General features: G+C 43.5%; 1 protein-coding gene across 2 annotated transcripts in view; it reads right to left on the bottom strand.

Moving 5' to 3' along the window:
- The window catches only part of Msra (methionine sulfoxide reductase A), a 324,774-nt gene that overhangs the window by 296,431 nt on the left and 4,561 nt on the right, over positions 1–23,782 (bottom strand). Inside the window, exon 1 of one of the 2 annotated variants that reach the window (XM_029468781.1) lies at positions 4,757–4,952. The exons of the other annotated variant lie outside the window; for it this stretch is intronic. The gene's annotated coding sequence lies outside the window, so the exon portion shown is untranslated. Of the gene's footprint in view, positions 1–4,756; positions 4,953–23,782 lie in introns of those variants that run through there. 2 annotated transcript variants of the gene reach the window in all.

Raw genomic sequence — 23,782 nt, forward strand, 5'->3', positions numbered from 1 at the left:
AGGCCAGCCTGGTCTACAGAGTGAGTTCCAGGACAGCCAGGACTACACAGAAAAACCCATTCTCAAAAAAACAAGAAAGCTGCTACCAGCAGAGCATCCCAAAAAGTTCTCCAAACAGCAGTGGAAGGGATGCTTAAGCCATTACTTGGTGTGACAAATGAACTTTGGCCCAGATAGTCTGGGACAATCTAAATACTATTTTACCAGGGTGGTGCCTGCTGAACATTCCTGAGAAACACAACACTACAAAATCATTTAGAGAGGATGCATCATTGTCATACTTGTACTTATTCCCACACAACGCTAGACAGGCTTCATGAGATCTCAGTCAAGTCCTCCTATCCGACCACTGCCTGTGCTAGGATGTCAAGTTCAAGGTGTGTCATTTCTGCCTTTGCTGCTCCAAACCTCATAATTTTCTATAAGCCATAAAACTGCCTATGAATCCAGCAATGCTGCTCCAAGAGATAATACTCAAAAACCTGGAGATAGGGCCTCAAAGACACATTTGCACATCTGTGTCCATGCAGACCCATTCACAACAGATAAAAGGTAGGGAGCATTCATCGAGAGGTAAACAGAAGGTAGGCACAATGGAATACTATTCAGTCCTCAAAAGGCAAGAAATACTGGCACCTGCTACCTTACAGAGCATGAGACAGTCGCAAAATAAAGAACACTGATTCTACTTACACAAGGGACGAAGGAAGTCAAGATATCAGCAGCAGGTGGCAGAAAAACACAGGGAACATGAAGTCCCTCTTACCAAATACAGAGTTCCAGTTTTGCAAGATGAAAAACTTGGCCATGGGACCACCTATGTACTCAGCACAAAAATAAAGTGATAAATTATATATAGTACATATTTTTATCACTATTAAAAAGTCTAAGTTTAAACAGTAAACCAATATTTCCCCTCTACCCAGTTATACCATGTACTAGATGCTATGCTAAGTGGCCTGTTTATATTCCCTAGTTGTTCTTCCCTACAGCCTTTGCAGGACATACCATGAGCCCTGTTCAGAGATGGAAAACTGGATGTTTGGAACTTAACAAGAACCCCATGCCTAAAGAACAGAGTCAAAACCTCCAGCCAGGCTGTTGAAGCACTGCAGGACATTTTCTCTGTGTGTGTGTGTGTAATGGAAAAGGACGGTTTGCTTCAAAGGAAGACTTCCTCTGAGCATGATGGAGAGGACCATGCTTGGTTCTGGAGAGCAACTTGATCTTTTCAAATGGAAGACAGAAGCTTAGAGAAAAAAAAAAAAAAAAGGTGGGGTGGGGTGGGGAGAGACATGAATGGTGTTGATCCGTAAAAGGGACAGTGGTGCTACCAAGGACCTGAGACCTCCATGGGTCAAGATGCATCACTGGAGTGCCCTGACTGCACATGACTAGACTCTGAGCTGTGGGACCCTTGAAGCAGGAAAAATGCAGGACACTGGGTAGCCAGCTGGAAGGATCAGGACTTTTTTTCCACATAGCTTTTATTTTAATAGTCTACAATGGTGGCCTTGGAGGAGGCCAACATAATCATGATGAATGTGGAGCTAAACTCCAACCCCCTCTAAATTCATAGACAGCAATACATAATCAAGATCAAAAACAAGCAATTTGACTTTTTCTTTTTCAAGCGGGAGGGGCAAAATGAGGTAAGACCCAGGCTCCTCCCTGCCTATCCCTTCAGTGGGATGTCCTAAGTGGCTGTGAATACCCATCCCAGTGCTGTCTCTGCTGATGGAATTAGGAGGAAGCTTTTCCCTACTCTTATCAGGTATGTGTGACCCCGCCCCCACCAGCCCACAGTTAGAATCAATCATGTGTCATATTTCTGGCCAGAGCAGGCTTCTTGGATGTTGGGTGTTAAGCACTTGTGGCTGGTCCTCTGCCCATTGTTATTCCATTAGCCACACCATGGCCACCCTCACAGCCTCCCTTGCTCATCCCTAATGCACGTGATATCTCACTCCTCTTCAGAGCCTACACCTCCACTTTACTTATGCTGCATGACACAGAGGGGAAACTCATTGTTCCATCTGAAGAGCACCCCCCCACTGCAGCTTAGCCAGGCCAGATTGGCCTCTTGGTCCTTGTCCATGGGACAATGGAAAACAAAGCAAACAAAAGAAGAATGTTATAAACATCCACTGTTTGTTCTATGTCAAAGCTGCATCTTTAACAAAGCTTGATGAACCTGCTGTAACACAGCAGGTAGATTCTAATAGGTGAGCAATGGGCCTGACCCTCCCATCTAACTCCCCCAAATGCTTGCCCCACACAGATCTAAGATAACCCAAACCACTGAAGTGCTTTGGCCACTGAAATGTGGCATCCAAAACAGTGGTGAAGGCCATACTTCTACACCTGGGTGGACTGGAGCAAACATCCGTTATTATTTTTTTAGAAGTGTTCTAGAATAAGTATATTGCACAATTAAACACCCTTTAATATATTAAAAATAAACCCCATAACATCGTTGTTCTTTTCTATCCATGCCTTTGGAACTTGATTTTAAATCTATTCTCTCTTCCATTCGCCGATGCCACTTCCTTTCCAGTTACCCAGAATAATTCCATCGGTAAAATATTAGCATACAGAAATGGGTGCTCAGTAAACATTTGTTGAATAAATGAATAAATGAGTGAATAATTATAAAATACTGGACGAGATGCCTCCGAGAGGTTCGCATTTGATTACAGAACAATGTGCTTGGATATTTAGGTGTCTGCACTGAAACGAAACTTAAGAGCGATCATGGGGAGACAGTAAAATATTAGCCTATTTCTATCGTAAAATAAAATACAAATCTAAGTGTGATCAGTATGTGCCTGCGGATGGCTTTGTTTAAAATCAGACCACAGTCTTTACATACATTAACAATTAAACTATTAACGCCATTATGTTACAGAACTAAGTTAATAAACACGGATGTGTTAACTGTCTAAAGGATTAAAAGGAAAGAAGCATATATTAAATTGAATTGTTTTTTAGAAAAACTTTAATCAATACAGTTTCTTAATCAGAGTTGTATGAAAAACTTATTTGAGGGAGTTTTTGATAAACCAGTTAACAGCAAACACAGGAATAGGAAACATTTTCTTTGTTTTAAGATACATAGCAAGTAGGCCAAAGAGAATGTATCGTTAGAAACTTTGTTGAGTAAAGCGACTAATACTTACCAAATCTGAAACAGTTACAATATAAAACACAGTTTTACCAGTACAAAAAAAAAAAAAAAAAACCACTTAGTATTTCCTTAAAAAGTGTATTCTGACATCATCTTCATTTTTTTAACTTGTTTACTTTTATTATTGTTTGATAATAACTGGTCATACAACAGTTTGGATCAAGTTTGTCCCTTTACTGAATTCGCTCCAAAGAAGCTTGGAAATAAACACACAACTAATAATTCTCTTAACTCTAAGGGGGAAAACGGTCTGAAACCAAATAAGCTACATCCTTAGCAGTCCGTAATGGCAAAGGCGGGTGTATTAAGTGGCTGCGAAGCTACAACGGTCAGGGATCTGAGCTCATTCACTGCACCGTCCTTTCACTCCTCGTGGTTTGCAGTGTGGACGTGAATGTTCTGTGATAGACTCTGTGACTGGTCATGTAAGTGCCCCTTTCCTGTGCCATCACTCTGCTGGTGGCTTGGCATCCATTTTAGGAATATTAGCAAGGGGGTAGATAAAAGAGCTTATAAAACAAAGGTCGTCATGTTGTAAACCCACATAAACATTATGGATTTTACTTTATTAAAAGTGTGGGGGGGGGGTTCCTAAAGAGGTGAAAGAAAAGACTTTAGCTTTTAACTTCACACACCTGCATTCATTTTCGTGTTTTAAAATCAAATGTGCGCACTAGATGCCACTTCCAGGATGGCTGATGTGTCTCTATAATTTTATGAGAAACATCCTCAACAATCAATCGTTGAAGGCGCGCATTAACAGGAAACAAGGAACAATTTGTTTTTAATCAAAGGATTACAAATTGATTGGTACAAACTTGAAATGAAAGCATGGGTCTCAGAACATCTTTCAGACTGCCCCCAAATGATCGGCAGTTATGAATACAGCCAATTTTCCAGTATCCTCTCAGTCCACAAAATACAGAGAAAGTGGGGGTTTCAGGGACACGCCATCTAATCCCGCAGCTCCAATACTCCTTTTTAGAAATAGAATGCGTACTGGTAATTAGGGTGGTCCACAAAAACCTATCTCTGCCAGTGAACCTCCCCTATAATAACGCTGATGTTTAAGAGCAAAACTCAAACATGATCCACCACAACCAGGCCTCATACCAAATATTTATTAACAAGAAACTAGGTAGAAAAGCATATATCTAAGTAAAACGCTGGGTAGAATTTAAAAAGAAGATTGACCAATTTTCCACATAAAAAAAAAAAAAAACATTTTGAGAGAGTCAAGATACAGAATCGTTGAATAAAACCTTAGTCAACTCAAAACTGATGAATTTTCTTTCCCTTCCGAGTACTTCCTATACAGCTCGTGGCTTCTTATCCAAAAGGTTTACATTTCTATTCTCTACCACTCCAGCCATTTCTGCCAACACCGTAAAAATTACCTTTGCTCATTTCCTCCTCACAACGCGAATTCACCGACCACAAACATCCCTGCACAGACACCTACCCACCCACCTCCCCACCCACCTCCCAAAAATGGTTCAAGCAAGACACACACGCACACACGTGCACGCATACACACCCACAAAAAAAAAAAAAAATGACCAAGCTCACAGTTCCTGTTTGCCCTTCAAGTGAAGTCGGTGGTGTCTTCAGCTTGCCTTTCTGGTCTTCGGCATTGTCACTAATTGCTGGGGGTGTCGATTGGGATGGCATGAAGCTGCAGAAATCAAAGCTGTGGCTTTAAGAGATCGCTTTCTCAAACACATGGAAGAAACAACTTTGACTCAGACTCCCTGGCCAGGTTGCATTAAAAATCTTAGAAAGACTCCTTGAAAACTCAATATCTAGAAATGGGGAGGGGGGAATTAAGTAACATAAAAATATTTAAGTCTACAAGCTGCCGCTCCAAACATAACTCCGAGGATCTCTGGTTTGATTTGAAATCAGGTTTGTATTGATGAGAAAGTTTATTTTGTAGAAAGTTACGAATCTCTAATTAGACACTCTCCTTGCTATCTTCTCTAGTAATTCTGTCTCTCACGGTCATGATCATACATTCCAAAAGAATTAAATCAAATACATTGTTTCCCGAATGCATGGACACTAGGGAGGATGCCTTTTTGAAACAGGCTTTTTTTTTTTCTTTTTTCTTTCTTTTTCTTTTTTCCTGCCTGAATGCTGGTAACTAAATGTCATAGGAAGAACCAACACTCCCGAACACCCCAAGAGACTTCAAAAGCTTTCTAAGTTTGAAAACCAAAAAGTTGTGAGTTTTCCTGTATCCCAGGACGGTTTTCTTTCTGAAGCTCAAGCAGGGAAACAGACAAAAGAGGCTGATACGACTGAGCTCTGCCAAGTCTTGCCTTTTAAAATTTCCTCAGCTCTCCCTCTGCCTCCCTCCCTCCACCCCTTCACTATCCTCTCTCTCCCTCTTTCTCTCTCACACACTATCCTCTCCCTCTCTCTCTCTCTCTCTCTCTCTCTCTCTCTCTCTCTCTCTCTCTCTCTCTCTCTCCCCTCACTCCTTCCCTCCCAGTATGGCAACCTTCCGAGCAGTCTTGGCAGAAGTCCAGACTATGCCAGTCTGTCTAAATTCTTGTCTCCAAAGGATGTCCTTTGCGGATCAATTAATACATGTGAGAGCAGGAAGCTGGGGGACAGTACTCAGATCCTGGCATGACAGCGCCGGCTGCTGCCAGGTCACGTTAGAGATTTCCTGGTGCCCTACCTTTCCCAGGCATCCCTAGCATGTTCCCCTGCAGTGAGCTAACATGCTTGCTGCATGGAGATGGGGAGTCTGTTCTCTGGAAATGTCCATATGCGACATGTGCTCAACCTGCAGAAAAGCTGAGCTCCCCCATGAGCGGAGATGGATGAAACTTTAGGAGCACCGCGCACTGTCATCCTTTTATTTTTTCTTTTTCTTTTACTTTTCTTTTCTTTTTTTCTTTTTTTTAACATTTGCTTCCCCTTGTCCTGACGCAAAGAATCATGGGAGAATAGGAAAGGAGGTATGCAGATTAAAATTTAAACTGTCACACCTCATCCTCTAGAGAATGAACAGGGCTCTGATTGATCAGTTACTCTTATTTTTTTAAGGAAACTATATGTAAACTGTACTTATACAAAATTCTGGTGGAAAGGAAGAAAGGAAGAAATATTTTCAAAACAGAACTATCAAGGACAGGGGGAGATAAGAACACTAGTGTGGTTAGTAATATATATGCATACACAGATGCCCATATTGTGATGCCTGGGTCTCAGTTATCATTTGTTTATTACATCTGTGATAATAAAACTACATAAGCACACAGAGCTTTTGAAATTTTGTAGTATGTGCATTTTTTTTTTTTAGAACAAAATAGCTAGTGTGAACTTCATTTTTTTTTAACCTGGTTGAAGAAGCAGCTTGCTTGATTGGCTGACAGTACCAGTGCCTGAGCCTTAGAACACCTAAGCTCTGGAATGATTTTTTTATAGAAAAAGCCATAGAAAGAGTCAGGACATTTGAGTTCTCGTCCTCCTTGGGTCTCTTGCTTTCTATTTTGGATAATCTCAAGGTCTCCCACTTGTTTAATCTACTCAAGTCTAATTTTCTCGTCTACTAAGAAGGGCCAGAAAGCCACCAGTGACTCTCCCTCTGGGCCCCTAAACTATCTGTCCGTATTCAGGTCACCAACTAGATGAGGTGAGCACAGACAAGACTATGTGTCGCTTACCTAAGAGGAGTAAAAGTCTTCCAAAAACTTCTATATGATGGTATTCAACAAATCTACTGAGTGAGCAAGTTATGAAAAGAGCATACAAGCATCACTCGGAGTTTCTATAAAACTATATGTGATGGTTTAAAAAAAAAAAACCCAAACCACACACTGATAAGTCATGAAGCTGAGAGACCAAGGGAACGCTTACAGAAACATCATGAAGTTTTAGGTTACAGCACTAAAGAAAACGCCAACACATTAGCTGTCGTTTCAAACGGGGATAATAACACAAGGACGGGCTCTACGCAGACTTTAAATCCACAGTCAAACTGTTGCCACCAAGGAGGAGTGACTCATTACAAGGGAACATAAACAAACAAACAAATAACAGGATTTCTCAGAAAACATGGAGGCTAGAAAGAAATGGGTCAACCATTGGTTGCCCATAAGAATTTGGTATAGACTCCATTGCTGAAGACACAGGTCACAAGACAGAGAAATCATGCTGGTGCTTACACAGAAATGTCTCTGCTAGCTATGCAGTGATAGAGGAAGAAGCCATCAGCAGTGTCACCAGCTGTGAGCCCTGTGAACTGTAATAGTGACCAGCGTGGCAAAGTATGCATGTCACTGCAATAGTGGCGTGAATGCTGGGGCAACAACTAACCAATTTCTTATTAGATTGAGAAATACAATCAACAAGAGGGAACTGGTGTCTAGAATCATAAACTGGGCCAAGGACCTATGGCTAGGGATGCCCTATGCCCTAGGAAAGAAGTTGTTGCTGTTGTTATTATTACTCTTTTATATTATTTTGCTAGATTACTATAGCTCTCAGCTCTCATCAGAGATGCTTCTCTCTGCTTGAAGGCCTTGTCTAACCTGAATCGGCCCCAGAGTTCCACTTCCAGATCCTATACCTGCTTTCATTCCTCGCAGTGAGAATTACATTCCAAAATGTGTTTTCTGGGAACATTCAAGCAAACCAAAAAGAAATGACAAAGATTAGGGAAGAAGCGAGGGAAGAGACCAAAAAGCAGGACACTCACACAGACAAGAACATGGCGCAGACCTCCACCTGACCCTGGCTATGTGGCCAGTGTCTAAAAGAGCAGTCACCCACAGCTGATGGCCATGCGGTGATGCTGGAGGACACACAATTACAAAAGCAGTACTGCAGCTTCTCGGATAGTCAAAAGGAGGCGAACACCTGTCACCTGCTGCATGTGGCAGGTGAGGGAGAAGGACTGGGGCTTTGAGACTACTCTGAGCTGCACGGTTAAAAAAAATTAAATAAAAAGAGACAAATTAATGATCCAGCAACCCCCTCACTGGGTAAAAATCTAGTGGCACCATGTCAAAGAGATGGCTATACTTGTGTGTTAATTGTTACAGTATTCACAACAGCCAAGATATGAAATTAACATGGTTATCAACAAATAGGTAAAGAAAATAAGACACATACTTAAGATGGAAGACTACTTCAGTGTTTAAAAAGAAGGAAATCCTGTGGCCATAACAGAGTGGATGAAACTGGTAGGTACCCAGCGCAATAATAGACATGAAATGATAGACACCTGCCACTCACGTCAATGTAGGCTCCATTGAAGGACATGGAAGCAGAGAATACAACAGTGGTTCACAGGGGCTGAGATGGTAGAGAGGGGGGTGGGGATTAAGGAAGATTGTCAAACACACAACCATTCAATTAAATCAGCAGAGGGAGTTGAAGAGCCCTCCTGCTCTACACAGCAGCTGCAGATCTGAACAAGGCACTGTGCACTTGCAGAGTGCCAAGGTAGCCCACAGCATTTCTGCCACACACAATAAGCAAGCGAGGTGATGTCTATGCTAATTAGTTTGGCTAGGCCACTGCACAGCACGTACATATTTCAAAACTCACCTTGTCCTCCTTAAGTATGATTTTATGTCAATTTCAAAAAGAAATAATAAAATTAAAAATAACACCACAAACCAACATCTCTTATAAATATAAATGGAATTTCTGAACCAAATACTAATAAGATCCTGGCTGAATCCAGCAATATACACAAAAGATTGACAACCTTGACCAGGTGCCATTGTACCCTGGGAACACAAGGCCTGTTTGACACCAAAAGACGGTCGACACAGCACATCATATTAACAGAATAAAGAGGTCACACGATCACCTCTGTGAACACAGAAAAGTATTTGACAAAACAGCCTTAGTGAGTTCAAAAAGAAAAAAAAATGCATTTAACCAGCTGGCTGGAGATGAGGACTTGGCTAACTGGTGAGGGACAGCTGTGGAGCAATGGTGGCCGTCACAACCGACAACAGGAAAGTTATGAGCAGGATAGAAAGGGGAGGCAGAGGAAAACGACCTCTGTGTGGATGGCAGGCCTTACACATGGATATATCAGATTATTCTGTGTATGCGTATATACGTGTGCATGCACCTAACATGAACATCTAACAGAACAAGGCACAGAGCGAATGAACAAGCCCACACACACCAGCTACATGTCTATATATTAGCAATAAACAATCCACGGATGAAAGTAGGAAAACTCTCACACTTAGAATAAGATAAAAAATAAAATGCTAAAGAGCGGGGCTGGAGATGTGGTCTCGGTAGAGTACACACTCAGCAAGCACACATGATGCCCCAGGTTTCACACCCAGTAGCACAAAACAAATAAATGAATAAGTGTAACCCAAAAGTCGGTGCACTAACACTGCTGGAAGAAATCATTAAAGATCTCCTGCTATGTTCATGAACTGAGAAGTCACACTGAAGGACACCACCCAGTGCAAACACACGTCAGAAGGCCCAGCTGAGTTCTTTGCAGAAATTGGCAGGTTGATCATAAATATCATATGGAAATGCAAAGACTTAGCACATCCAAAAAATATCTTTGAAGTGAGGAAACTAATGTGTAGGCCTCACAGTTCCCATTTCAAAACTCACCACCGTGTTATGACAACTCAGGGACCAAGGTCCTAACATACGGTGGCCATGGAGGTCCAGAGAATAAACTAGGAGTTATTTACATAGCTATGGTCAACTGACTTTAAACAAGCTGCAAGGAAAAGCTGAAATGGAAACACAGTGGTCATGTCACACATGCAACTGGAACAACTGGATCTTCACAAGTGAAAGAGTGAAGCTGGACAGACTCCAATGTCGTGCCATATGTCACTCAAAATGTACCCCAGAATGTTAAAGGAAAACATGGGTATGTGTCTCTGGAATTTTGATTCTGATGGTTTCTGAAGTGTGATGGTCCTTACAAAAGAGCCAGCCAACAAAAGAGAAGGGGAAAGGAGGAGGTGGGGGAGGGAGAGAGAATGAGGATAAAGAGGGGGAGAAGTTTTTTTCCCTCTGTAATGGAAGCAAAATGATAACCTAAAGAATAGGAAAATGTTTACAAATCATATATCTGATAAAGGTCAGGTTCAGAATATGGGCTGGGTTAGGGGTGGAGGGGGGTTTTGTTTTGTTCTGTTTTTCAGTCTTCAGATCCTACAATAAGCACTTGAGGAGATGGCTTGGCCCCTGAGAGGCTACTCATGGATCTTGCAGAGGACCTGAGTTCAGTTTCCAGAATCCACATGGGGTGGCTCAAAACCACCTATAACTCCATCTCTGGGGGCTCAGATGACCTCTTCTGGCTTCCATGGGCACTGCACGTGCACACATGTATACACACACACACACACACACACTTTTAAAAAACAAAAACAAACAAACAAACAAACAAAAACTAAGTCTTTAAAATTTTAAACAGTTTCTTTTGAGCCAGCCCTTCCACTCTAGATAACACCTCAAGAGAACTTTAAAGCTCATCTGTACAAAAATTTGGCACAGATGTGTGTAGCTGCTCTGTTCACATCAGCTGGGGTAAGGACAACTCAAGCAGCTATAAGCTAACCATGTATGATGGAAACACATGGTGGAAGAGTTCTCAGCAATGAAAAAGAATGGGTGAGACGTGGATATAAGGCTGAACAACAACAACAACAACAAAGCCAGGAATGAAGGTTCACATATTATACAGCTCTGCTTACATGAAAAGTCCGTGATGGGCAATGAGTGTGTTTGGAGTCAGTGGACACAAGCAGAGGAGTGAGCTAAAAGCCACGGTTGAACACGAGCACATAGTTACGTTTTCTGTGTGGCCTCTATCTTGCACTTTCCATCCATCTTCAATGTCTACATGTACTTTGACTGGTCACTTAATAGCTCTGGTGGCCTTTAATAGCCCATGTTGCACAGAGAACGAACATGCCAGACACCAGATAAGCCTCTAGAATCTACCCCAGGGATCCGCCCAGCAGCTCTCGTTCCTGTTGCTGCTTTAGTCTCTTAGCTTGGTCCCAGCTGACTCCAGCGTTCCCAGCTCCATCCACACCAGGCCCAGCTCTTTAGAGAACACCTACTCTTGCCTACCAGGCACTAATGAAGTCAAACTCTTGGCAGCCAGCATCTCTCACATACCATGTCCTCTCTTCCCAGAAAACCTCACTCTCTCCAAGCACAGCATCCTGGAAGCTCCTCGAGCTTTCCTGAGTCCTGACCCACACCTCACTTAGCTACGTAACGTCTAATCTCTGTGACTACATCCTAGTTTTTATCCTAGTTTCCTGTTTAGACAGAACTCTGCATTCCGTACAGTATAGGATATGGAACACCTGGACTGTGCAAAAATAAGCTATGTCCCTAATTTACATATAACTTCCTGGTGGCTGTAAAGCCTTTTGATTCCAGCTGTCAGACAGAAAGAGAAACCCTACAGAAAGCCACAGAATCCTGCAGTTGTTCAGGCCACAAGGCTGGGTGTCTCAGCTGGCCTTCAGTATATGTCAGAAACCCAAAGAAGTAGACTCTAACACCGGTGAAGAAATGGACTTGCCAGCAAGAACAAGCAGACAGAGAGAGGTTTCTTTCTTTCTTTTATAAAGGCTAACACAAGGAGGTGTGGTCCAAATGTAGGGAGACTCTTTTCACTTCAAATGATCCAGATTTAAGGTAGGTCTTCCTACCTCAAGTGATCTAGTTAACTAAACATCCCTCACCGGTACGCCCAGTGACCTGGGTTTATAGTTAATTCCAGATGTAGCCAAGTTAACAACCAAGAATAGCCATCATGATGACTTACAGAAAATTCCTTCAGCTCACTTCTTTTGTACCATAGATTAATTTTTAAAGAAATGCTTATATTAAACATACAACATCATTTGCCAGAAGTAACAAATTCACTAGAAAAAAATGTCATCAAATTTTCCAAATGGAAAGTTATCTATCTGTAAGCTCAAGGCCTTCTGTTACAGAAAGATGAGCAAGCATAGAAGAAAAGGTTAAACTCAGCCCAGCAGTGGGCAGATTTCTTCATCCTGATGGAATCAGAAGGGCTAAAGATGGTTGGGAAGAGGTGGTCTCCTCCCTGTGCTTTAGTCATATTTGATGCCTCACCCTCGCCACATTGTGGCTCTCACACCCAAGGAGAGGCCAATCCATGGTAAAAACAGGCAAAAAAAATCCAACAAGAACTTAAATTTGCCTAACATCAACCATGCACCACGCTCTACTCCTGAGTCCTCCTTCAGCATTTCCATCTTCCTGATAACACTTCTAACTCATAATAGATATATATGTGTTTGTGAGTGTGTATTTTGTTGGATATGTATGTGTTGCTGGATTGTGTGTGTATGTGTATGTATGTATATGTTTTGCTGGATGTGTGTGGTATTTATCCTGGGTGTGTGTATGTGTGTATGTGTATATGTCCTGGGTGTGTGCTGTATATATGTATGTGTATATATATGCTAGGGGTGTGTGTGTGTGTGTCTGTGTGTGCTGGATATGTGTCCACATGCCTATGTTTGAATGTCTTTGTGGGGAGATTCTGATGTGGGAGTACATGTATACATGCACATAGAAGTCAAAGGACAGTCTTAGGTGTCATTCTATAACAAGACCCTACACCTTAGAACAACTGACTCCATAATAGAAGTTCCATTCAGAGAGTAAAACTCAGCACATAGGTAGCATCACCTGCCAAAACAAAAATAAAGACCTAATTCATCAAAGTCCATAGTTCTGGAAAAGTGTCTCTGAATGTACAACCTTGATTTTTGGCTTATAAACTTTTGCTTCTAGCTGTTTCTGCTAACTGAAGTATGTCAACCCAGGATATAGTTTTTGTGCTTAGAAACTCACCCTGAGAAAGGCACAGGGCTACACTGGAATCTTGAACACCGAGCTAACAAAGACTTTCCATTGGTTTAAACCCATGTCCAAGAGGTCTTCTCTGGTTAGATACTCCATAACATTTCCTAGAGCACCTTTATTTGATATGGGCTCTCTTATTGGCTTGGAGCTTCCCTGAGTGAGTTAGGCTAGCTGGCCTGTGAGCTCCTCCTCTTTCTACCTCCTGTCTCAACATCTCCAGGATTGCTATCAACACACCTGACAAGTCCTGTGAGTTCTAGGGAACCTGAAATCTGGTCCTCAAACTGTGAGGCAAGTGCTTTTCCACACGAGCTATCATCCAGGTCTCATAAAGAGCAGGCAGCCCTGCCCAACCTGACCAAGACTGTCTAACTCACCAGAGAAGCAGGGTTGACAAGTGGACCTGATCACAGGCAGTCCACCTCCAGGCTGCATACTCTATCTCCTGTGGGATGTTGTCTTGGGAAGTGTCTGCTGTGACTTGCTACCTGATCTAAAGGAAGGGTAGGACAAGGGAGTGAGGCAAGGATCCAGGTACTAGATCCTGGCTGTGCCTAGAGAGCTAGTTGCCATTTGCTGTGGGCAGCAGAGGTTGTGGGGCAAGATCAAGCTCCTGGCTCAGGCTTCTGGTCAGCGAACTGCAACCTTAAGGACAAGAACAGGCCAGCCATAGGAAGCCTCCTCTGAGGCAGAGAGAGCTGGAAACCAGCCTTAGAATTCTAGAAGAAAGCAGAAAAGGAACTGGGGCACTCAGGAGGAGCAGCACCTCAAAACAGCAAGGTCCTTTTCAGTTCCCAGGGGCATCCAAGGCTTCCTGCCTTTCAGGAGTACAGAATCTGGCTGCACCTTGTCCTAAGTCCCCTCCTTTTAATTTCTAAACACTGGGGCAGGACTGGCATCTAATTCTCAGAAATGTATTTTAAATTTTAAATTAGGCAATACATTGCAGTACTATGTCCAGGCTTCTGACAGTTGTGAAACATCTTCAATACAGACATGGTTAATCCACAGACATCAAAACCGTTTCACTGACTCAAATTGTCTGAAATCATTGTTTGCGATTCAGTTTGGGGGGAGTACAGCAGAGAAAACTGTCAGGATAAAAGGGGTAAACGCCTCAAAGAAAATACCCTTTTTGCATGGTTAAAAAGAATGACTCAAAAATAAATAAATAACCAGTCTGGAACCACTCGATTTGATATTTAACTCAGGCTTTGTTAAATAAGCAGAAAAGTACACGTTGTAGGTTTGTGTGATTCCTTCTTGAAGAAATGTGATTTCTTATTTCCCCAGAGAGAAGCTTCAGGAATGCCAGCAGGCTTCTCTGGTATCAAATGTTTCCCAGTTACTGTGAGTAAATTATATTTGGATCAAAATCAGATGGATTAAACTTAAAATACCCATGAGGTTTTCAAAACGACAAGGAAATATGTCATGTGCCCCAAACAGCGCTGCCATGTAAGAGCCCTTTGGCAGTGTCTCTGTGACGGAACCTCTGCAGGGAATCAAGACTCACCTGAGTTTGCCAGTTTCCTAAACCCAAAGTAACTCAAATTAAGACTCAACTGTTGCTTGTGGCTACTAAGATAAAAGTCTAGAATCTTTGGTGTCTTTAAAAATCTCCAAAGTAGGGTTCCTTATACCTTGCCAAAATGCTGGTGCCCTCCTTGGGTCTTGCAAGGACCAGTGAGCCCTTGGAGGAATCCTGAGCCATGTGGCCAAAATTAACAGAGGTTTCTCTTGTCCTTGGGATACAGCAGCCTGATTGCCCCTAGAGTAAGTGACCTTTCACTTGAGGCCTGCAATCCTCCATTCCTGTCCCCATGACCACGTTTTTGTAAGCCAAGAATCATCATCTTCAAGGTCACCAGGAAGGAGATAGAGATGGATGATTGGCAAGACTCAAAAGAACCTCTTCAGCTCAATTAGATGAAGGTTTAGGGTGGCTTGTTTGACCAGAAACCTGTAAAACCTAACCTTAGGTAGTTATCCTGGCTCATGGACTTCTTGTGTCAAAACTGTAAGTCTGATTTTTTGGGATTTTGTTTGTTTGTTTGTTTGTTTGTTGTCTTGTTTGTCTTCAATGTCTAATGTGTCCAAACTCAGTGTGTAGCAGAGGATGACCTTGAACTTCGGATCCTCCTGACTCCAAGCCCCATTTGCTGGGATTATAGCTGTGTACAAGGTGCCCTTATTCTGTGGTTCTTGGGATCAAGCCAAGAGACTCATGATGTTAGGAAAGCACCCACTCAGCTCAGATCCCTGAACCTTTATTGAGGTTGTCATCAGCTTCCATGATGTCGAATATGGCTCGGCCGAGATCTGGAGAGAAAGCGATACTTCTGACCATTTAACCTAATATCTTTGAAGTTCAAATTTAAATAAAAGAAAAGAATACACACACACACACACAAAATCTCCAAAGTAACTCTGATATTCAGGTAGAGAACCGGGGGGTTGTTGGGGGTTGATCATTTTCAAATTTTCAGGGAGAAACCCTGGTTTTTGTTTTTAATCTGCAAAGCCTCCTGGGAATTGAAATATCAGCCAGGGAGATAAACTGTAATCAAAAGCACACTGTAACCCACACTAGGTCAAAGTCACCATGAGGCTGTGGCTTGGCTGACACCTGCCTACACCTTATCTCTCTCAGTCCCGGGGCAGGTGCCTTCAAAGAACCAGGCAGCAGTGTCCTGTGCTCTGACAGTCTCTAGGTACACCTGCACACCCTGCACACCTGCCAGGAGCCAGGCCCCAAGCTAAGCTCTCTCCTTCCACGTGGGTCACCTGAAACCTCCACAGGAAGCTGTTGCCACTGTCTGTAGTTCAGAGAGGAGAAATTGAGGCAATTTCATCCAAGGTCATGCTATGGGGCTATGAAGAATGGTCGTCAAGTGCCTGTTCATCCCCTCCCCACAATTTGAGCACCCACTTCTGAGGCTGGGGAGAGAGAGTCCAGTTAATAAAGTTCCCACCTCAAAAATGTGAGGACCTGAGTTCAATCCCCAGATTCCATATTTAAAATAAAAATTAAAAAAAATAAAAATAAAAATACCTAGCATGGTGACCATGATCTCAGTGCTAGAGGGGATGGAGGCTAGAGATGGTTGGATCCCTGAGCTTGCTGGCCAGCTAGTCTTGCCTGCTTGGCCATCTCCAAACCAGTAAGAGACCCTGGCTCAAACAAAAAGAAAAACCTGAGAAATGACATCTATATACATGCACACACACCTGCACAAATGTGTACACACACACACACACCACACACACATAATACAAAGGAAATTTAAGGGAACCCACTTCTGAGCATCACTGCCTATATGGACCAGCCACTACATGTGGTCATGACAAGTCCTGCAGAGCAGTGAGCAGGCACAGCTTCTCAGCATTACAGGCTGCATCTGCAAGAGAAATGAGTTGAGCATCTCATCTCCTATCTCCATACTGGAGTCAAGAGAAGAAAGTAGGGGCCCTGGGGAGAAGCTTGTGAGCAGCACTCAAGGAGCCAGCAATTGCAATAAATTCAGGGGCTCATATTGCTATGTGGTCTCCATGGCAGTTATGTGACTGCTGATAAGCTTGCAAAGGTTCTGTGTGGAACTTGTTAAATCATAAAATCATCTCTTGATTCTCAATCATAAAACAATGTCTATTTTATGTTAACACAGCCTTGGGGAGACTGCAGACAACTGCAGACCTTTTTAAAGATACTTTCTGCAGTCTTCCTGGGGGCAATTTTCCTGCACCCACTGGTATGCTTCCATATTTGTAGAAAGACGCACCCTTGCCAAATAGTAAACACAAACTGTAACACAGAGGCTAAGCGCTCAGAGCAAGCCAGCCACTGAGCACACACAAGCATCTAGAGCCAAGATCAAGTACCTAAAATTGGATAGCTTGAGCTACATGGGGAGCTGAAAACAGTGCACCCTGTCTGTGGTGATTCATTGATACTAATAATTATTGACCTATGCACACAAAAAGGATTTTATTGAACAAACAACTCCCAAACACAGCATTCTGGAGGTCCAAGCATGGCCGTTCTCACTTTCATTTAATTCGTAGGTGCTTTGTAATCTGACCAAGAAGAGGCACGTGAGAAATCCAAACAAATGAGGCCTCTCCAGACTTAGAAAATTAAGATTGCACATATGTGTGCAAACTAATTCACTGTGTAACAGGCATCAAGCTTAGGTAAGATAATGACAAAGAACATCTCAAACAACAGAGCTGTGGGGAGAGGGGGCAGTGTAGACCGTAAGAGAGGAGAATCTAACAGGCTGGAGAAGAAGAGATGCCATTGCTGAGGGAGGAGCCTGGAGTGAGGAAAGGGTGTCATGGAACCAGGTGTGGAGAACAGACCAACAAGATGCAATGACATGTGTGTGGAGATGCCAGACTGAGCATCTCTGCCAAGGAGCATTCAAGAAGCCCAAACTGCAATGCTTCCTATTCCGGTGACTGAGCATGCTCACTCATTTCCTAACTTTGGATCAGTGCATCTGGCTCCCAGTCTTCAGGCAAAGCAAGAAACTCATCAAAGCTGAACTGACTGACATTCCCTTAAAGAGGGGGAAAACAACCAAGATTTAACAAATCCATGCCTATAGAACTCTGGGCCACTGGACCCCTTTCCGGTCACCAGAGTAATGTGTCTTTTCCATCTTCAAGCACTCTGAAAGACAGCAACGCAGACAGACAGTGAGCTGGGCACAGTGACTTGTCTAGGGTAACAGTCAGGTACAGTGTTAATAAGAGTTTTTATGTGGTAACTACCCAACATGCAGTAGAAATGGGGGGGGGTGCCTTGGGAGGCGGCTGCACTTCCATCCATCTCCCTACTTCCCTTGGAGGCTACAGCCTGCCAATGACTTGGGTTCTAGGTCTTAGCAAAGTAACATACTCATGCAGAAGGAACTATCTAACACCAAGTGAGGAAATAACTGACCACAAAGACAGGGGAGAAACAGAATGAGTTTCTGAAACTGTAAAGGTCTTCAAAAGTCCTTTTCTGCAGAAGCCTAAAGGATAAACGTCCCAGCTCAGGTTTTTAGAGTCAAAAGCTAGCTAAGGCTTTTAGAGTCAAAAGCTAGCTAAGGTTTTTAGAGTCAAAAGCTACTCGTTTCTGTCATTAGATTTCAGAAACAGATAGACAACAACAACAAAACAAACAAAATCAAGCATGCATGTGGTTCAATATAGCTCGCCTAATAAAAAGATGGTAGAAGACACATATAGGAAAGACTCCCAAGAGGATAGTGGGAGAATGGAATGACTGCAAATCAGTACTGCAAAAAGCTGGAGCCACAGCATGCTTAATGGCACCTAAGAGAGGATTTGACCTCTTGGTGCCTAAGACTGGGGAAAGAGACAGTATTGGAAGTTTCATCATTGCAATAATGCAAGAAAAAGAAACAAAGGGTACACAGATTAAAAACCGTATTTCCAGATGACATGTTATCTGTGTAGAAAATACCAAGAAGTCTGTAAAAATAATTTGTTAAAAAATACTAGAGCTAATATGGGAGGCCAGAGAGGTCCAGTGTCCTCCAACTCAGCATCCAAAAACTCATGTGCAGCATATACGCTAACATGAATACATGAAGACCAAAATTAAAGACACTTCAAAGAGTATGCAAAATTTAAGTTTGAACTTAACAAACACATTGAGTTCTATGCACTGGAAATCACAAAAACTGAAAACCAAGCCAAACTTGAATAAACATGAGACAAGCTGTGGCCCTAGACTGGAGGACCCGATGTAGTTATCAATTCTCTCCTAATTGATTTCTAGTTTTAATGAAATTCCTAGCACAGATTTTCTGTAGGCATGGGCAAGATTACTCTAAATTTTATACAGAAAGCACCCTTATATTAAACAAATTATAATAAAGTAGAAAGAACCATTCTACCCTGCATTAAAGCCATCTATAGTTACATTAACAGAGACAGTTGGCACTGACAGGGACACACAGAGCACTGCAGAGGAATAAAAACCAACAAACAGATTCTCACACTATGGCCATGTGGCTTGTGACAGTTATTTTTTTAAACAGAATCTAGTTATGTGGCCCAGGCTGACCTGAACTCACTATGTAGCTAGCCTAGACTGGCCTTGAACTTGCAATCCTCCTGCTCCTGCCTCCAGCATGCTAGCATGTGCTTCCTATATATATAATTTTGAAACAAATACAAAATCAAATCAACAGAGATGTATTCAACAAATACTGATATACACTTGAATATTCACGGATCAAACAAAACTGTTAAGAAAGGAAGTGTTCTGCACCCAGCCAGTCTCCCCACCGTGCTCCTTAAGGACAGACCTGGGCCTGAAATTCTTCTGCCTACACAGGCTGTGCCAGGATCTGCTACAGCTTCCCATAATCTAAGCTCAGCATGTACTCTTTTGTTTTGCTTGAGTAAGTGTGTCCCATGACACCTGGCCAACCCTACTATCTGTCACCCACCAGAAAGGGACACAGCCTTTTCACTGCAGCATGAAAATGAAGTTCATAAGCAAACTGCCCTGTTGGGGAAGCCAGGGAAGACAGACTGGCTATGGAGACATCTATATGCTCCTGAAACTGACCTTGCTATGTCTCTGCTCCATAGAACAGGGTATTATCCTACCTATAGATTAACTGTTGTGTTTTACTTGGTAAGTCTGATACTAATTCGTAATAGGCAGTGTTCAGATGTGTTTTTGCTAGTGGTGGGCATGGTGGTGATCTTTCCTGCCTCCCAAGAAACTGGGGTCTTCACCTGAGGTTGACAGCAAGTTTGCACTGTTCTGCTTAACAACATAAGCCCCAACCTCAACCCTAGCCTGAAACAAAATCACGTCAGAATGCATCATGCCTTAAATACAAACATGAAACTAGAAAAAGTTTAGAAGTGATTCATGGAAGATCTTTGGGGTCGAGGCAAGGCAGAGTTCTTAGGATTGACACCAAAAGCATACACCAAACCGGAACTCATCAAAACCACAAGTCCTGCTGCAAATGGCCTTAATAGAAAGAAATCAAGGCACGTTATAGTCTCCTAGAATGCCAACCTTCTCACATGGCAGTGTGACATCATCTACACACATCAAACTGCATTCCCAGCACCCTGGGATGCAAGTGGCTCACAGGTTGAGCATGCCTGATAGAAGAAAACACATGCAAAAGCCACCTATATGACAAAGAACCAATAACTTAGAATACATTCCCAAGCTAGGACAATTACCCAGTAAGGAATGCTCAGTACTGCACCAAAGACATGTCACTGAAGTTAATCTATAAATGACGATTCATAATCTTCTGAAAACAGTGAACAATGGCATCCTTTTCTGCCAGATACTGAAGCAAATCCATGTAGCTTCCTAGAAGGGCCACAAAGCTAGAGGAGGAGAAAGAAGAGGAGGGAGAGAAGAAGGAAGAAAAGGGAGGGGAGGAAGATGAGATCTTCATGTTTCCTTTTGTCTGTAATGGAGTCTACCCCACCACTTTTCCATTCAGCCAGCTGTCCCTGAACAAAGCTTCCCCTTGTGGAATCTGCAGCCGTCTGCATGGGGTGGTCCTAGGTCCTGTACAGCCTGTATCTGTACCTGAAGTCCACCTTGCCTTACTGCCCATGGCTGGTAACCCACAGTCCCAAGTGAGTGCAGGAGCCAGGCAGCCCTACTCATACTGGTGCACACATCTCAGTGTTCAGGAGTGAATGTGAGCTGCACCCACATGGAACACAAGGCTGGCTGCTAAGTCCCATGGCTAAGTATGAAACACTTCTTTGGGAGAGAGAAGGCCATGCAAGTGTTGTTGTTGTTGTTGTTGTTGTGTTGACTGGTTGGTTGGTATTTTTACGGGGGGAGGGAGGATAGGGGGTACACTGGCCAAGCAGGAAGTGCCACTCCACAAACACTAACCCGGTTTCTTCTCAGTACATTGAAGAGTCTTCAATTGGGCTTCATTTCTCTGGCTGTGAATTCCCTCAAACATTTTATTTCCATGAGGCTTCCCTTTGAGTATCATCTCTCTAGACATCCCTTCCTCCCCCCCCTCCAGTGGGCTAAAGAATAACCAATGTCCTCATTTGTAGGGTTAATGGGGGTCCCATGGCCACTTCCACCACAGGGCTAAGCTGCTCAGGGAGGCAGGATGTGGGAATTTTGACTTCATTTACCCCACACTGTCACTGGGCGGGTGTCAGGCCTTAGGGCAGCACTGGGACACTCCATTGGGGGTGGGGAGCACAGTCTGAGGTGAGGGACAACCAGAGTTGGCTCGATGGTCCCACAGGGAAAAGTCTATCTAGGACTGAATGCAAAACATGGGACAGAAAGGCTATTCTTCTCCACAAAGAGAAACACCAGAAGGGCCAGTAAGAGAGATGGAGATGCTAGACACACACAGCCCCTCCTGTGAAAGGGAAAGTAGGTTCTATTGCTGAGTGTGGAGTCACAGCAGCACCCACACATCCTGTTGTAGCAAGACCAGCACATCCTGTGAGTGTTGGGAAATGGAAAAGCAGTGTTCACATGATGCCATGTAGACTTCCGGAGCCACCAAAGGTGAGGATGACTGATGCCAGGAAGCAGTCAGGCATCAGGGAAAAAGCAGAGGACAGGGAAGGGCGATGTAGCCACACTCCCAGCCTCCTACCACCATTTATATTGAAACAGGACAAGGAGATGAACATACAACAAGAACGAACTGCAGTATGTTGACACCCTTGTGCTCACTGAGAATCCCACAGTGTTCAACCTCTAAATCAGCATGGAAGAGCCTGCCCCATGAAGCCAATCCTAGGCTAATTCCCTGAGCTAGGGAAGGGGATATGGATGCCAATAAATGTCATTGTGTCACAGGGAAAGTGGTATGGTCCATTTCTACTGGGGATATTTCCCCTCTAGCTGCAGAAATTCCATGTACCCAGTAATGTTTTCAGATGTGATATAAAATCCAGTACCAGAGCTCAGCAACTTGACACCCTGTCTGTCCAGACATTTTTCAGTCCAGTTTTCAACATTGTGTACTGTGGCAGGTGTGAGTGTACAAGCATAACATGTATGTGCAGGTCTAGCTACAGGCATGTGCATGTGGGGGACAGAGGACATGAGTGTGCAAGCATAGCATTTATGTGAAGGTGCAGCTGCAGGTGTGTGCATGTGCATGTGGGGACAGAGGACATGAGTATGCAGCTGCAGGTGTGTGCATGTGGGGGACAGAGGACAATATCAACATCAGATGGATTCCTCTATGATCTCCATCTTGTTTGGGGGACAGAATATTTCACTAAACATGGAGTTCATGGATTGGCTACCCTGCTGGCCTTCAAGCTCTCAGGATCCTCTTGTATCCACTTCTCAAGTGCTGGGATTATATGTGTGCAAAGCCACATCCAGCTTTTCATACCGGTGCTGGGGATCTGAACTCATGTCCTCACGCTTGTATAGCGAGCACCTTACCCACTGTGCCATTTCTTGACTACCTGCTAGTCACAACAAATCTCATGTATATGCTTATTATACCTCACACTGTTCCCAGTGACCCCTCACACACAGCATTCTATCCAACAAATAATTGTGGTCCCAGGCCCAAGCAGTTAGACAACCCCTGCCACTAAGCAGTTTGCTGTCTAGTGCTACAAATCACACACACTGTCTATAGTGAGTCTCTGACCCAGAAGGAACTTATGAGGAAGAAAGCAGGAAGAGCATCTTTGAAGAGATTTATAACACCCCTCCCCACCCTCACCACATACTGGCACCCCAGGACCACCTCCTGCAGAATTCAGTGTTCCAGCTATCATCGGATGTTTTAGTTAGCTCAGGGTGGCAGGGCCAGAGAGAAGCTTTTCAAGGGAAACTGGCCAATCATGTACTGGAAGCCCCTGGGACCAGTGGAGAGGCAAGAACAGAGAACACCTCAGCAAAAAAGGCCTCCTCCTCTCTGTGCTTGCTAAGCTTGGTCCCTCCTCAAACCCTGTGCCTAGCCTACCACCTCTTCACCCATCCAGATTCCCAGAGATCGATAGAGTTGTCCTCCCATGATTTCCCCTTGCCCCACCCCAAGCAGAGATGCAGCTCCAGGCCCCTCTGATAGTGCTGAGCACACACATACACACACACACACACACACACACACACACACACACACACACCTGCTGTAGGAACCTAGAAAATCTCTGCTCAGGGTTCAGGAATGGGGTAACCTACCCTTCATCCTGACCAAAGTAAAGCTTACCATAAGTACGTGTAAAGAAACTGGCTTAGACCCACCACCAGCGCTGGAGCAACAACTTAGAAAACAGACAAGACAAAGAACTGGCTGCACTGGCATCTTTACAACCCAGTGCTCACATGATGGACACACGGAAAGGCCATCTTTTCTGAATTTGTTTTCAGACATTAACCATTCTCTGCCCAGTGTCTGTAAGTCTGTATTACTGTGTGTCTGGTGTGGGCACCCTCCTTTATAATGTATACAGACCTGAGCAGGGAGCAAAGGGCTCCCTCCAGGAGTGGCACACAGCCTCTCTCTCCAGGAGCTCATTACTGCATAGGAAGATAAGGCACAGATTTGGTAACTGGGAGGCAAACATCTAAGTAGCAATGAGAGAGTCGATGGGAAAGAGTCTGAAGTAGCTCACAAGGGTCTGTCCAGTGGAGATGAAAGCCGTCACTTCTGCCCTTGGGAGGAGGGGCTGGTTTACAGGAGGAACGGAATTCAA

Source organism: Mus caroli, chromosome 14, assembly GCF_900094665.2.
Source record: "Mus caroli chromosome 14, CAROLI_EIJ_v1.1, whole genome shotgun sequence".
Classification (NCBI taxonomy): Eukaryota; Metazoa; Chordata; class Mammalia; order Rodentia; family Muridae; genus Mus; species Mus caroli.